The sequence below is a fragment of the Tinamus guttatus genome, unplaced genomic scaffold (assembly GCF_059628265.1).
Source record: "Tinamus guttatus ecotype Peru unplaced genomic scaffold, ASM5962826v1 Tinamus_guttatus_pri_ptg001150l, whole genome shotgun sequence".
NCBI classification, from domain to species: Eukaryota; Metazoa; Chordata; class Aves; order Tinamiformes; family Tinamidae; genus Tinamus; species Tinamus guttatus.
Genome location: NW_028289684.1, coordinates 2,581,753 through 2,594,526, shown reverse-complemented (window position 1 = coordinate 2,594,526; position 12,774 = coordinate 2,581,753). Strand labels below are relative to the sequence as shown.

Below are 12,774 nucleotides of genomic sequence, written 5' to 3'. Positions count from 1 at the left end.
GCGCCCATGGATGAGGTGCTGCCTTTATAAACCCTCGGTGAAGTACAGGAACTTGCTGCTGCTGTGAGAACCTCTGCGCTGCGGAAGCAGCTCAATATGGCACGAGGCTTGCAGAGCACGAGGGTGCTGAGCACTGAGCTCTCGGCACCGCAGGGGCACTGCAACATGCACCTGCGGGCAGGCGAGAAGGAGAGAGCCCCCACGTGAGTATCAGAGCCAGCAAGACAACCTGGAGACTAGGAAAAGTGCGGAGTTTTTGTGTGCTCATTTGGAATTCACCAGCTTTGGGTGATGTTTCTTCTTCTGAGAGACTGGCACTGAAGAGATCCAGGTTGCATTTAAGAAGGAAGGTTGTACCAAACACTGTAAAAATCATTCTGCTCATCAGAGGAATGTGTTAGCTGACCCCAGCCAAGAGGCTTGAGGTTTTGGCAACGTGTTTCAAAAAGAGATGAGAGAAAAGACACCCCTGGCCATTCACTTGAACACTTAACAGCACCTTGACTGCAGCCGGCTTGCTGGGACAGGCCCCTGCACACAGCAACAGGGCAGAAGAAACCTTGAAAAAGGTACAGGGAATGAATGGCAAGAGACTGGCTGGCAGCTGTAAGGCAGGGCTGGTTCCTTTGACCCCAGGTCCTTTCCAGTGCTTTAGTGAAGCAGTTCTGTTTCCAGCCAGGAAGGGAATTCCCTTTTGTCTGAAGGGAATTCTTGCAGCAAGGAAATAAAACAAGAGGGTTCCCACAGAGGAGGGGTGCAAGGGGCAACAGCAGTTGGTGTATGTTGGTTTGAGTGCAAGATCAGCATCCAGCATGGAGAGGACCACGGGGGTAACTGAGCATGGAGGGGGCAAATAACTGCTCGGGAGGCAGGTGTTGGCCCAAGCCCAGAAAGACCAAACCCAGAGCTGCCTTGGAGCACCAAGAGCTGTGGCACTTGCGTGCCAAGGCTTGACAGGAGCTTCTGATGCCTCTCCGAAGGGTAACTCCGTCAGCAGCTGGGCCTCCGCAGGACACCGCTTCCCCGCAGGGCCTGCAACGGGGCAGAGCACCAGGAGAGCCATGATCACATTCCCAAAACTTGTGGAGACAGAGGCTGCCGGGGCACAGATAGCCACGCACGGGATGCCTCAGCCCAGAGACTCCGCCAGCTCTTTGCAGATAGCACCTTCCAGGGGCAGCGGAGGGTAACAATGGTTGGAAATCAAGACCCAATGCAGCTGTGAGGCTGTGAGGGAGGCACAGAGCTCAGATCAGAACCGGCACCAGGCCATGGTTCTGCAACTCCATACTTGGGATCTGTCGTTCTTGGAGCAACCTAATGGGTTCTGGTTTCCCAGCAGTTTCCATGTGCTTTGGGATTTGGGAGCAAGAGGGAAGGTGCTGCTCCACCTCTTTGGCTCCACAAGACCATGTAGGGAGTGTTTCCTTCCTGTTCTGACCCAGCTCCTCTGCACTGTGGCCCTGCAGATACATTATCACAGTGAACAACCCAGCTGCTCACAGAGCTTCAGCCCCATCACAGCCCCCTGCTCTCTCCACTCCTCACACACCTTTCCCTGGCTCCATGGAAACCTACATTAGGAATGTGTGGAGAAGATAAGCTGATGAGAAGTGGCATCACTGGGACTTGCTGCTTGGTTCAGCACTTGCTGCCTTGGCAGAAGCCATGGCTCTGCTCTCCTGGCCCATCTAACCAGCTTTCTGCTTGTTGTTGGCTTGTTGTTCTGCTTGTTGTTGGAGGGTTGCTTGCCCTCCCTGTGCCGCTGGGTCACCCAAGATCCCTACTTGATCAAACTCAGTTTATCTAGTGACAAGGGACAATTGTTCAAGGTGCAGTGACAACAAATACAAGAAGCTTCTCACAGTACCCATAGGCTTGGGCCCTGCTCAAAACTGGCTGCACCTGGGAGGTTCATGCTGCTCCAGCTTTGGAGAAGGCTGCTCCACGCCAGTAGCTGAAGGCTTTGCTTTCTCCACGCTGCGTTCAATGTCCAGTGCCAGGTTTGCACTCTAGTCTGGATGCACCCTAGTGGGATGGCATCTTTCAGAGAACGTTTCTCCTACAAGATGCCCCTTGTCCCTAGACAAGCCCCTGGACGATGGCTTATAGACCCCAGGGTGGCCTTGTGCATCCCAGTGCAACATCTGAGCGGGCCACAAGCACAAAGCTAATGCCACTGTCTGTTTGATGGCCAGCTCCTGCAAACCTGCCCTCAGGAAGCAAGTCCTGGCACTCTGGCCCAGCTGCTGGGTCTATGAAAGGCCCATGAGACACAGGGAATGGCCATGTCCCTGCTGTAGGGTTGCTCCTGCATGGAGCTGATCTCCCCACGGTGTGAGCCAGGGGAGCCAGCACCCAGGGCTCAGCACCCACGGCCACGGACAGGGGCAATGGCCTCGCAGACGGGTGTCCCTGCCCCTGCCTCTGGCCAGGAGCCTTGGGGACTGCTCTGCCCACAGCTCCTGGGAGTGAAGGCGCCGCCAAACTCAGGTAGAGCCCAACAGCTTCGTCCTCCATCAGCCCCGCTCCCTTGGTCTGGCTCTCGCAGATGGTCTCCGTGCTATTTATACTTCACTGCATGGCCACTTCATGTCGCAGAAAGGCCTGGTGGAAAAGCTAAGGAAGTGAAATTACTTTGGGGAAGAAATGACACTACCCGTTTATAAATAAACCCACGTTTCATTGATCTTTTGGATGCTCCCTTGGCAGAGGGTCCAATGTCAGTGCTCCAGCATTGCAGAGAATACTTGGGCATTGTTTTATTCTCAGTTACAGGGGAAGGACAGCACCAGCTGCCTTTCTATCTTTAGCCCATTAGAGCACCCTTCAATTGTTCTGCACTTCAAACAATAGGCACATGTGGTGGGGGGGGGGTTAAGATTTTTGGCCTTACCAGAGCATTTTGCATCGAAACGTGGCCTTAAACTCAACAGATTTCTTTCAAGTCCGCCCTGGAGCTGCTGTTAATACAGCAGCGAAGCCCGAGTGCCAGAGCTCGGCCTTCTTTTTCATTTGCATGTTGGGCCACAGACCCGTCCAGCTCCCTAGGGAGTCCTCTCAACAACCGCCCACCAAAACAGCCCCATTCTTGGGTCTTTTCTTGGCTGCTGACAAACATCACATCATCCCTCCCCTCTGCTGCCACGGGCAAGCTAGTGGGTTGCGTACTGCTCCCGTTCAAAAGGACTTTTTGCTAATGCACAAAACACCCAGCACTGCCCAAAACCTCAGGCTCCGCTCAGCTTGCTCCTGTGCAGCTGGAAGCACAAGGCAGCGACCGGGGGCTTCCTTACGGCGGCATCACCGGGGCCACGGAGGGCGCCCGTGCGGGTCCCGGCAGGAGCGGCCGGAACGCGGCCCTGCCGAGGGAGGCGTCCGCGACACCCTCGCGCTCCCGCATCGGGCGCTGATGTAACGCGAACGCCGGCTGCTGCCAGGACTATTTATTCCCTCCTGCTCCCGCGGATGTTGTCTAGAGTTTCAATTGTCTGAACACTGGGCAGCCCTCGAAAGGGGATGTGGCGTCCTAAGGCCACAGAGCCCCGCTCTGCAGGCTCCACAGCGGCCCGAGGAGGGGACAATTATTACAATTATAATTTTACAATTAATTATATAATTTATATATATATATATATATAATTAATGATTATATGTTACAAGTACAATGGGCTTTTCTTGAAACTTTGCAGCCCTCTATTTTTAGCAAATAAAGATAATGTCCCAGTTGCTGTTGTTCATCTTTTGTTGCATGTAACATGCCAAATACTTACCATGTCTGCCATCTTTTTTTATCATTTAACCTTCTCTGAGCTGCATTGCAGCTCTCTTACGCTGTGGAAGAGATTATGGGCTGTGTTCAAGCACAAATCCTTCCTGGGCTACTGGATTACCAAGAAAACATCTCGTTCTCCAGGCTGAATTTGGAAAAAGGGAAAGAAAAGGCAAACTAGAGCTCTCCATAAAAAGAGCTTTCCTAGTCTGAGCAGTGTGCATGTTTCCTGGGAGTGCTTGAGGAGAGAGCAGCACCTTTTTCATCTTTCTTGCAATAAAACTGGGACATATTCTGCAAAGTTTTGCAGAGAAACTCAAACTTTTCTCACACTTTCTAATACTCTCAGAGCAAATACAGAGACTCAGGACATTGCCAGGACCTAGGATTGAAACGGGGATACTTCTCATCAAAGGGATGGCAGAGCATCCACAGAGGAAAAAGGACTGGACTAGGACTCCCCAGGCCCGAAAAGGCACCAGATGGGTGTGTTGGAGATCTACAATCACAGAGCGACATGGCACCACACAGAGCAGAGGCGGGTAATGGCAACAGCAGGATCCTTTTAGCGTGACAGAGCGAGGGGTGGGCTGGCAAAAGCGCCCCTGCCCCTCAGGCAGCTCCTGGTCCTGCTGGAGCCCTGGCTGGCCAGGGCTGAGACCGGTCCCGGTGCCACGGATGCCACCGCGGGCACCGCCAGCGTCACCGGGAATCGCGGCTCTGCCCCGGCGACGTGCGGCCCCCTCGTTCCAGATGGCAGCGGTGACATTCGGGTCCCGGGTGGCACTGCCAGAGGTGCTCAGAGCCGCAGTATGTGGGATGAGGGGCTGTCACCCCTGCCTGCACCCAGGGTCAGGCTTGTTCTGCATCGGCATGTCTGTGTCCCATGGCAGCTCATGCTGACCCATAACCAGGGGTAAGGCTGCTTGTCATTTTTCCCATTTTTTCCACTGCTCCAACCACTGCTGCGAGCAGGGCTGTGAAGGAAACCACACGGGGACACTTGGGACAGGGTGGGCAGTGACACTGACAAAGCACTGCCTGTCGTGGGCACATGGGGCTCCCAGGAGAAGCGCACGGAACTGGCTGCATCCCTCAGAAACGCATCTGGGAAGAGCGGCAAAGTTCTTTCAAATGCCCTCCCAAAGGAGTCCACGCGCCAGGCCCTTCGGATAAACACTCATTAGTGGGTCAGGAAAAGAAGACAAGAAACTTGCAACGAGCTGGACAACTCCTGAAGCTGGTCGGAGGCCAAAAAGCCTTTCATCCCTCAGCCTGGCCTGGTCACTGGTGAGGACCTGTCTGTGGAAGGTGACCAAGGGTGACAACAAGCATTGCCCGGCGCTTGCCAGAGAGATGACACCCTCATTGCAGGCTAGCACATCCCAGGACTCTCCCATTGATACATCCCAAGGCTGGGTGCCCCTGCCTGGGGGTTTCATGTGTAGGTACATGGGTCACACCACGGCGCAGCTCTGTGTGACTGCATGAGCAGCAAGCACAAACAGAGAGATACAGAGAGAGTCTCCATCCACTTACTGCCTCTCCGAAGGTTACAGGGGTCTGGGACTGTCTTTGCAGTGGTGCAGGACACCCCAGCAAGCTCCTTGCAGCCAACGGGGGAGGCTGCCATGCAGCAACGCTCGGGGAGAAGGAGATACCCTGGACTTGGCCTGTGCAGACGAGCTCCTGAGCTGTGGGCTTCCTTTGGGGCCTGGCGCTTGGCACGTCCCATCCCAGCGTTGGTGCCAACTGCTGGAAAACAACAGTTGGCTTCTGTTGTCAGAGAGAAGGCAGAGAGGAGGGTGGATGTAGAAAGCAAGGCAGAGGATAAAGTCTCTTGCCCAAAGCCTTCAGTGGATCCGTGGGCCAGTGTGGAAAATATCTGCTCTTCCACCTCAGGCAGCCCTGCAGCCCGGCACAGCCCTGCAGCTCGAGGGCTTCCAACATGGACCAACACTGGGACATTCCCGACCAGCCCAGCCAGCACTAGAGCTGCAGGTGTGCAGGAAGGCAGCGCACGAGAGGCCTCAGCACCAGGGACCCGATAGGCACTCAGCAGAGAGCCTGAGCGCTCTCCATGCCTGCCACACGCAGCGTCCTTGTCCTCCCCACGCAGCAGGGACCCTGCCTGGCAGGGAGCACCACTCTTCCCATCTTACCATAGGGAAAAGCAGGACAGAGCGGGAAGCGCTCACTCAAGGCCAGGGAGGGGGGCCGGGTCCGAGCTGAGTTTGCATCTCCCACACCCGCAGGTACCAGGGCTCGCAAAACCCAGAGCTCTTTCTAAACCCTTGGTACATTGTGGGTCACTGGCGCAAGGGGGTGATGGGGACGGGCCCGAGCAGCAGAAACTAAGAGCCTGGGGAACCTTGTTTCTGCGGAGGATGAGGACACGGGAGCTGCACACACACACACAGACCAGTCACCTCTGGCCAGCAGCGCCGCTGGCTGCTGCCCCACCAGTCTCCTGGCCCTGCTGCTCCCCCCAGGAGGGGAAATCCTTCCCCTTGGACCAAGAGGAGGCGAAGGGAACCTGTGAGTCCTGCCCAGGGATGCTCCTCATGATGCAGTGCCCCAGAGCCAAGGTCACGCAGGGCTCTGAGCACGCAACGGAGCCCACCCTGGAGGAACTCACACAGGGGCTGTTCTCAAAGCCAAGGCTGCGAGACAAGGACACGACCGAGCACCAGGCCAACACGTCCCCTCCTGCCCGGACCATCCAGCCCCGCCGCGTGGCCCCAGCCTCGCTGCACGCCGTGCAGGGACATCCTTTATTCAACCAGCACACGGACTTTTACACAGACTCTCACCAGGGATTCGAGGCCAGGCCATCCCGCCCGTCGCCAACAGCTTCCCCCAGTGCTGTGCTGAGCTCTGCCTTCACACAGACCCCGCGCTGTCGGCTGGTTTTCGTTTCTAGCAGCGTCGAATTCAGAAAATATCCTAAGGAAAAGAAAACTTGGAAGAGGTGAGACACTCTGCTTGCCCCCCTCACAAGTCACATACCCTCTGGCTTAACCCCAGGGGTGAGCAGTACCCCAGGATTGCAGCCAGCTCCAGAAATGAGAGCAATTCCTGGGTCTCTGGTGTCCTGTCCCTTCCTCTCCTCTCAGTCCCCTGGGCTTGTCTGGCTCGAGAGAAGAGGGCTCAGGGGCACCACAAGGGCAGCCTGTAACTATTTGAAGGGTAGTTACACACAAAGATGATGCTGCCAAACACTTCTGGGCAGCACCAAGCAATGGAACAAGGGGCAACTTCCACTAAATGCAGTTTGGAATGTTCAGGTTGGAATGTAGGAAGAAGCTTCATCTCCAGGAGCCAGGTGTTGTTCTGGGACAGGCCACCAGAGATGGGGGCAGATCTCCATTTTCAGATAGTTTGAAGGCTCAACTAGACAGATCATGGCCACTTTGATCTACTGCTGGGGATGGTCCCTCTCTGAATGGGAGGTTGGGATAGAGACCAACTCATTCCCCACCAGCACCTCTCTGATTCCCTGACGTGGGGAAAGGTCTGAGCTTGTCTCTGATTGTAGAGTGTACAGCCAACATGCAAGCGAGTGTCTGTTGGTAGCATACTAGAGTGGATGAAATAATAATTTACAATTTCCTGGTTTTACAGCTGCAAAATCTGAGCGTTATACATGGATTTACACATTCAATTCCAAAACCTGCATTAGTGAAAAATTACGTTCAAATAAAAATGCAGAGCTGAGGTTTTGTCCAGCCCTTAATCTTCCAGCCACACACAAGCCTCACGCAATTCTCTGTTTGCCAACAACCTGCAATTTGAAGCACTATTTGTAGCACAGGTCACAAACCATGTTCATGTCAGAGCCTCAAATACATCACAGCTTCACACATAAATGTGCTATAAAAATGCTACATAATTATATTGCTCAGATAAGTACACAGAGCAATGCCTTGTGATACAAGAAATCTTTCTCCTAGCTAAACTGCTGTGTCAGTGTAACACTATTGGTAAATTTGCTAAATAACTTGATTTCACTGTGGCTATTGCAAGAGCTGAACAACTTAGGACTGTGTGGTTGCTCTTTAGTATATTAAAAAAATAAGAAGGACCTGGTTTGGTTTGGATTAAATTTTAGCTCTTCCTAACACTGTTGTGCTCCTGCAAGAATATGCCTCCAGCTTTCTCACACTGCCCTTTCTAGGAGGAATGATGCTGGGGATTTGCAGGTGATACCCTGGGATTGATTTGCCATGTACAATAAATGAAGGTCTGCAAGTTCTACAAAGTGAACGTGCTCAGACGCCCTATGAAAGCAAAAAAGAGATGTGCAGGAGAAACAAGGCCTGTGCAGGATGGGCTTCCAGACTGCACAAGTTCCTCCAGGCTGGGACAATTTCAGATGAATAGGATAGGCATAAAACATGAAAAGGCATAAAACATGAACCATCCCTGCCCTGCTGGTGCTGTCCACATCACCCACCTCTGCAAACCCTTAGAAGGGCCAGGAGAGCCCAGTTTGGGCAGCTCTTCCCTTGTGGGAGGGGAGCAGGAGAGATGGGTTTTGCTGCCGAGGGACATGTGTGGCAAGTGTAAACTCTGGAGCTGGTACAAACCTGGAGGATGTCTGAGATGCTTCTTTTTCAAAAGGTTCCTCTCCTCCCCTTGTAACCAGCACCTTCTTCCAGGCGGTGGAGCAGGATTTCTTGGGAGCACTTGCACCAGCTTCTACTTGCACAAGGCTTGACCACAGATCCTCTGTCTACGCTCCCGCAGCTCTCCGGTGTTTCCAGTTTTGGCTTGAAACACTTGTCATTTTCTGAGCAAGGAGTTTGTGTGGCAGCAGTCAGAGAGGAGGAGCAGCCAAGGGGGCGATTGACGGTGCTCCCGGATCGAGGCACCTCTCCAGCCACGGGGAGGGGGTGCGCGTAGACGCCAGGGACATTACTCACGGATGCATCTGTGCTGGTCCTGGCATTTTGTCTTCCACCCACTGCCACTTGCACGCCTTCCCGCAGCAGCTCACCTTTTGTGCCGCTAGCTGCAACGCCCTTCTCAAAGGGACACGCTGGGGTTGCAAGCTGCGTCCTCTTGCTCCTGTGGACGCTTTCCAAGGACGGCTGAAGCGGGAGCCTGGCTTGGTAACGCTGCCAGTAGCTTTCATTTATTCCACCTGGTCCTTCTTCACAGGACATCACGGATGAGGATTCAGACTTACCAGGTGTCTTTGAAGTGAAAGAGACACTTTTTCCTGTAGCTTCCTGGGGAACGTGTTCACTGAAGAGCCTGTGAGAAGGGACTTGGCCACACCTGCACAGCAGGAACTGATTTGGGACTGCCTCTTCAGAAGGCACCTGGGCAGGATCAGGCCTCAGCTCCTCTGATGAAGCTTTATTATTGTCCCCAAATGTTCCTGCCACCAACAGTGACTGAGCAGGGCTGTTGCTGCTCCCGGTGCAGGTTGAGCTCACAGAACTCTTGCTGTCTGAAGGCAGCACAGCTCCAGGTGCAGAGCTCTGACTCTGCTCCTTCCTGCAGGGAAAGGGGGCTGCTGGGCTCCCCCTCTCACCGGGGAGCAGGGGGCTGCTTGGGTTCTCCTCCTTTGGAGCAGAGGGGACCTTGCAAGGCTCTCTCTCCTGCAGGGAAGGCAGAGGATTTGCAAGATCTCCCTTTTGTGGGACAGGGGGAGGCAGAGGGGGAGCCGAGAGGCCCTCCTGAGCTCTCTCTGTGCTGTCTGCAGAGGAAGACCTCTCCCCGGTAAGGAGGGACCTCGCCAGCTTCTGTTTTCCTGCCAGCCACCCAGAGCAGAAGCTGAGGATGCGCTGCATCTTCCCATGTGTCCTCCGGGCTGGCGAGAGGCAGCGGGTTTCCCCCAAAATGCAGATATCACTGGGCTGGGCCTGTCAAAAGAGGCGGTGTGTCACCGCTGCCCGTGTGGGCAGCTCCCTCCTAAGAGCTCAGGGCTTCACAGCATCACAGCTCCTCTCAGATATTCAGGTTACACAGTGGAATGCAATGGCGTATAAGAGCTTCTCTTTAGAATATTTAAAGTATCAGTTCCTACTTCTTTTCCAGTTTTGTAGTAATGATCAAAGGCTGTAAAGGTATAACGCCCTTTCGAAGGAAAGCTTGAAGAATTGCAAGGTTCCTCTTGGAAACGTTGATCTTGCTGTGTTTCTTTGGGACTGAGATACACAACAGGGTGCCTGAGGGCTCTGCTTCTGTCCTGGTAACACAAGAAGCTGGTTCTCACGCACAGGTTCAGCCCTAGCTGCCACCAGCGCTCTTGACACGAGGCTCAATCAGCTGGTTGCCCCTCCAGAGGCTGGGGGCTCTGGGGGGGCCTCGGCAGCAGCCTTGAGTGCCCCGATCAAGCTAGAGTCAATGAGTTAACGTATGAACCATGCTCAGTAGACTGCACTCTGCCTGCTCGCTCAGACACTGCTTTCACAGGACATGAATTCAGCTGTTTGCCAGCCAAGGTCTTGTGACTGCGAATGTTTTCAGTTTTGTGAACCACAAGAGCTTTCGTCTAGTTCCGTTTCCTTATTACAACTTATTACAAAACTGTTGCTTGACATTCACAAGAATATTCTCAGTGGGGTGTGACAAAGCATAGTGTCTGTGTGGACAGCTCAGAACTGAAGAGTTAGGGGCTTCCACCCCCAGAAGAGGAAACCCTTTTGACTGGCCGTAACCACACAGACAACTGCAAAGTCCTCAGATGTTTGCTGAATCCGGGAGACAAAAAGATTTTGGAGACTTCTCTTTTGGGCGACACCTGGTACTGTTGACCCCTGATGATTTACTTGCAGCAGGAGACTGTCTTCACAGCTCGTATTTTTGTCACTTAGGCTGTTCCACAAAAGCAACAGTAGTCCAGTCAAGTCGTTTGGTTCTGGACCTTTCTCCTGCTGTTCTCCCTACAGGTGACACTGATCTTCTACGAACGCTGGAAAAAGGATCACTCACTGTCGCAATCACAGATCTCTAGAGAGAAAAATTTTAGTTACTTTCAATAAATGCTATTTCTAGCCAGCCCAGCAACTGTAAGATCTATTCCAATAACTCAGTAATATTATTGTCCCCAATATTAAGACAAGACACGATCCTGGCAAGTGCTGGTGACGGCTGCATTATAGAAAACTTCTCTACCAAACCGCTTCCCATTCTTCAGATCAAAACACTCTGGGACTCTGAGTACATCTAAGGGCCATTCCCTCTGGCTGAAACTCAGGAAATTAATGTCTTATGATGTCTGAAATGGGCTCCTAATTTTTCCTAAGGTTAAAACCTTAGGAACTAAGCAAGTTGGAATTCACTGAAATTTCACTATTGGGAACCAAAGCTTCTCTAAACAAGGGGATTTCGCTATCTTGGACTTGGCTGTTCTGGTACCCCCTTCCCCTGGGGTTTTGTCTCCATCCTCAGGCCACCTAGGTGCCACCACGGCCATCCTCGGGAAGCAGTGTTCAAGCTCTCCGGTGTGGACAGGAGTGGCCATGTTCCGGGCTCTGCTGTCCCTGCAGGGCGCGTGGCCACCCTGGCAGACCGGCTCCAGCGCGGGACACTCCGTGGGGTGCCCTGTGTCCCCTCACTCCATGGGATGCCCCCCACATGTGCCCCCCCGTGAGGTGGCCCCACATCAAGTCACCTCATGAGGTGACCCCTCCACATGCCCTGACCTCACGGGGGGTCCCCACATGACATCACCCTATGGGATGTCCTCCCATATCCCCACACCCTACGGGGTGTCCCCCCACGTCACCTCACCCCATGAGGTAACTCCACATCATCTCACCCCATGGGGTGCCCCCCCTTATGACGTCATCCATGGGGTGCCCCCAGCATCACTCACCCCGGAGGTCTCCCCAGGTCACCCCCCCCCGGGCCCTTTCCCCCTCGAGGTCCCTCTCACCCCTCCCAGCTCTCCCTGCCCCCACTTCGCCACTGCCTGGGGCCCCCACCTGACGTCACCGCATGACGTCATGCCGCTCTATGACGCAGTCCCGCCCGGGAACACCGCACCGCCCGCCTCCGCCCTCGGGCGCGCGGCCCACTCCATTCCGCCACGCCCCCCCGCACCGCTCACCCCTGCGCATGCGCAGCCAGACACGGCCCACAGCACCCCTCCACTTGCAGCGCAGAGTGGGATCGTCCTGAACTCGCTGATTGGCCCGTGACCCTGCCCGTCGAGCAAGAAGGCGGGGCGGAAGGGGCGGCCCAGCCAATCGCGTGTGGCGGAGCGGGCCGAGCTGCTGAGGCGGCAGGTAGGGCCGGGGTGAGGGGCAGCGCGGCGGGCCCGGGGGCACGGGGACACGGGACACGGGACACGAGACACGAGACACGTGGCACGAGGACACGGGGACACGGGACACGGGGACACACGGACACGAACACCGGGCCCTCGCCCCTTCCCGCCGCTCTGCGGTTGAGGTGCGGCTGGGCCGCGCAGCGGCGGCTGGAGGGGACCGTCGCTTCGGACACCTTCCGCCGCTGCTCACCCGGCTCCGGCCCCGCGGCGTGGCGGGGTCCCCGCTCCCCGGGGGGTCCTCGCTCCACCGGCCCCTTCGCGAGGACGATGAGCCTTCAGCCCGCGCTCACGTGCGTCCTCCGTCGCCATCGCGCGCGCGTGAGACAACCGCGTTGCCTCTCTCCGCTGGGCAGCCTTGGGGCCATGAACACCATAGTTGTCATGACAGAATCAGGCTAATTGCACCCTAATTAACACATGTACGCGGGTCAGGAGCAAGACGGAGCTGTAGCCTGCAGCGACTGTCACTGCAGCTTGCTCCCACATTGGTCGGAGGAGCAGTGGGGGGCTCGGCTTGTACCGAGCTCTGCGGGTGCCTCCGCACCACATAACTGCACTCCAGGCAGCGCTCTCTTTTTCCAGAAGTTATTTTCACATCTGCCAATGTGATCCTAGGGAAAATGTGCCTCCCCGATGGGAAGGGACTGGCGCTTGACCAAAGTTCGGCATTTTCCCCTCCCCGGCATGGAAAGGCGTGGAGAGGCATGCTTGAAAA

The 12,774-nt window shown here is 55.1% G+C and overlaps 1 pseudogene; it reads right to left on the bottom strand.

Annotated features, from left to right (window-relative positions):
• Window positions 1–8,220: 8,220 nt before the first annotated feature.
• LOC148590692 (uncharacterized) lies at window positions 8,221–9,573 on the bottom strand (annotated as a pseudogene).
• Between the last annotated feature and the right edge of the window lie 3,201 nt (window positions 9,574–12,774).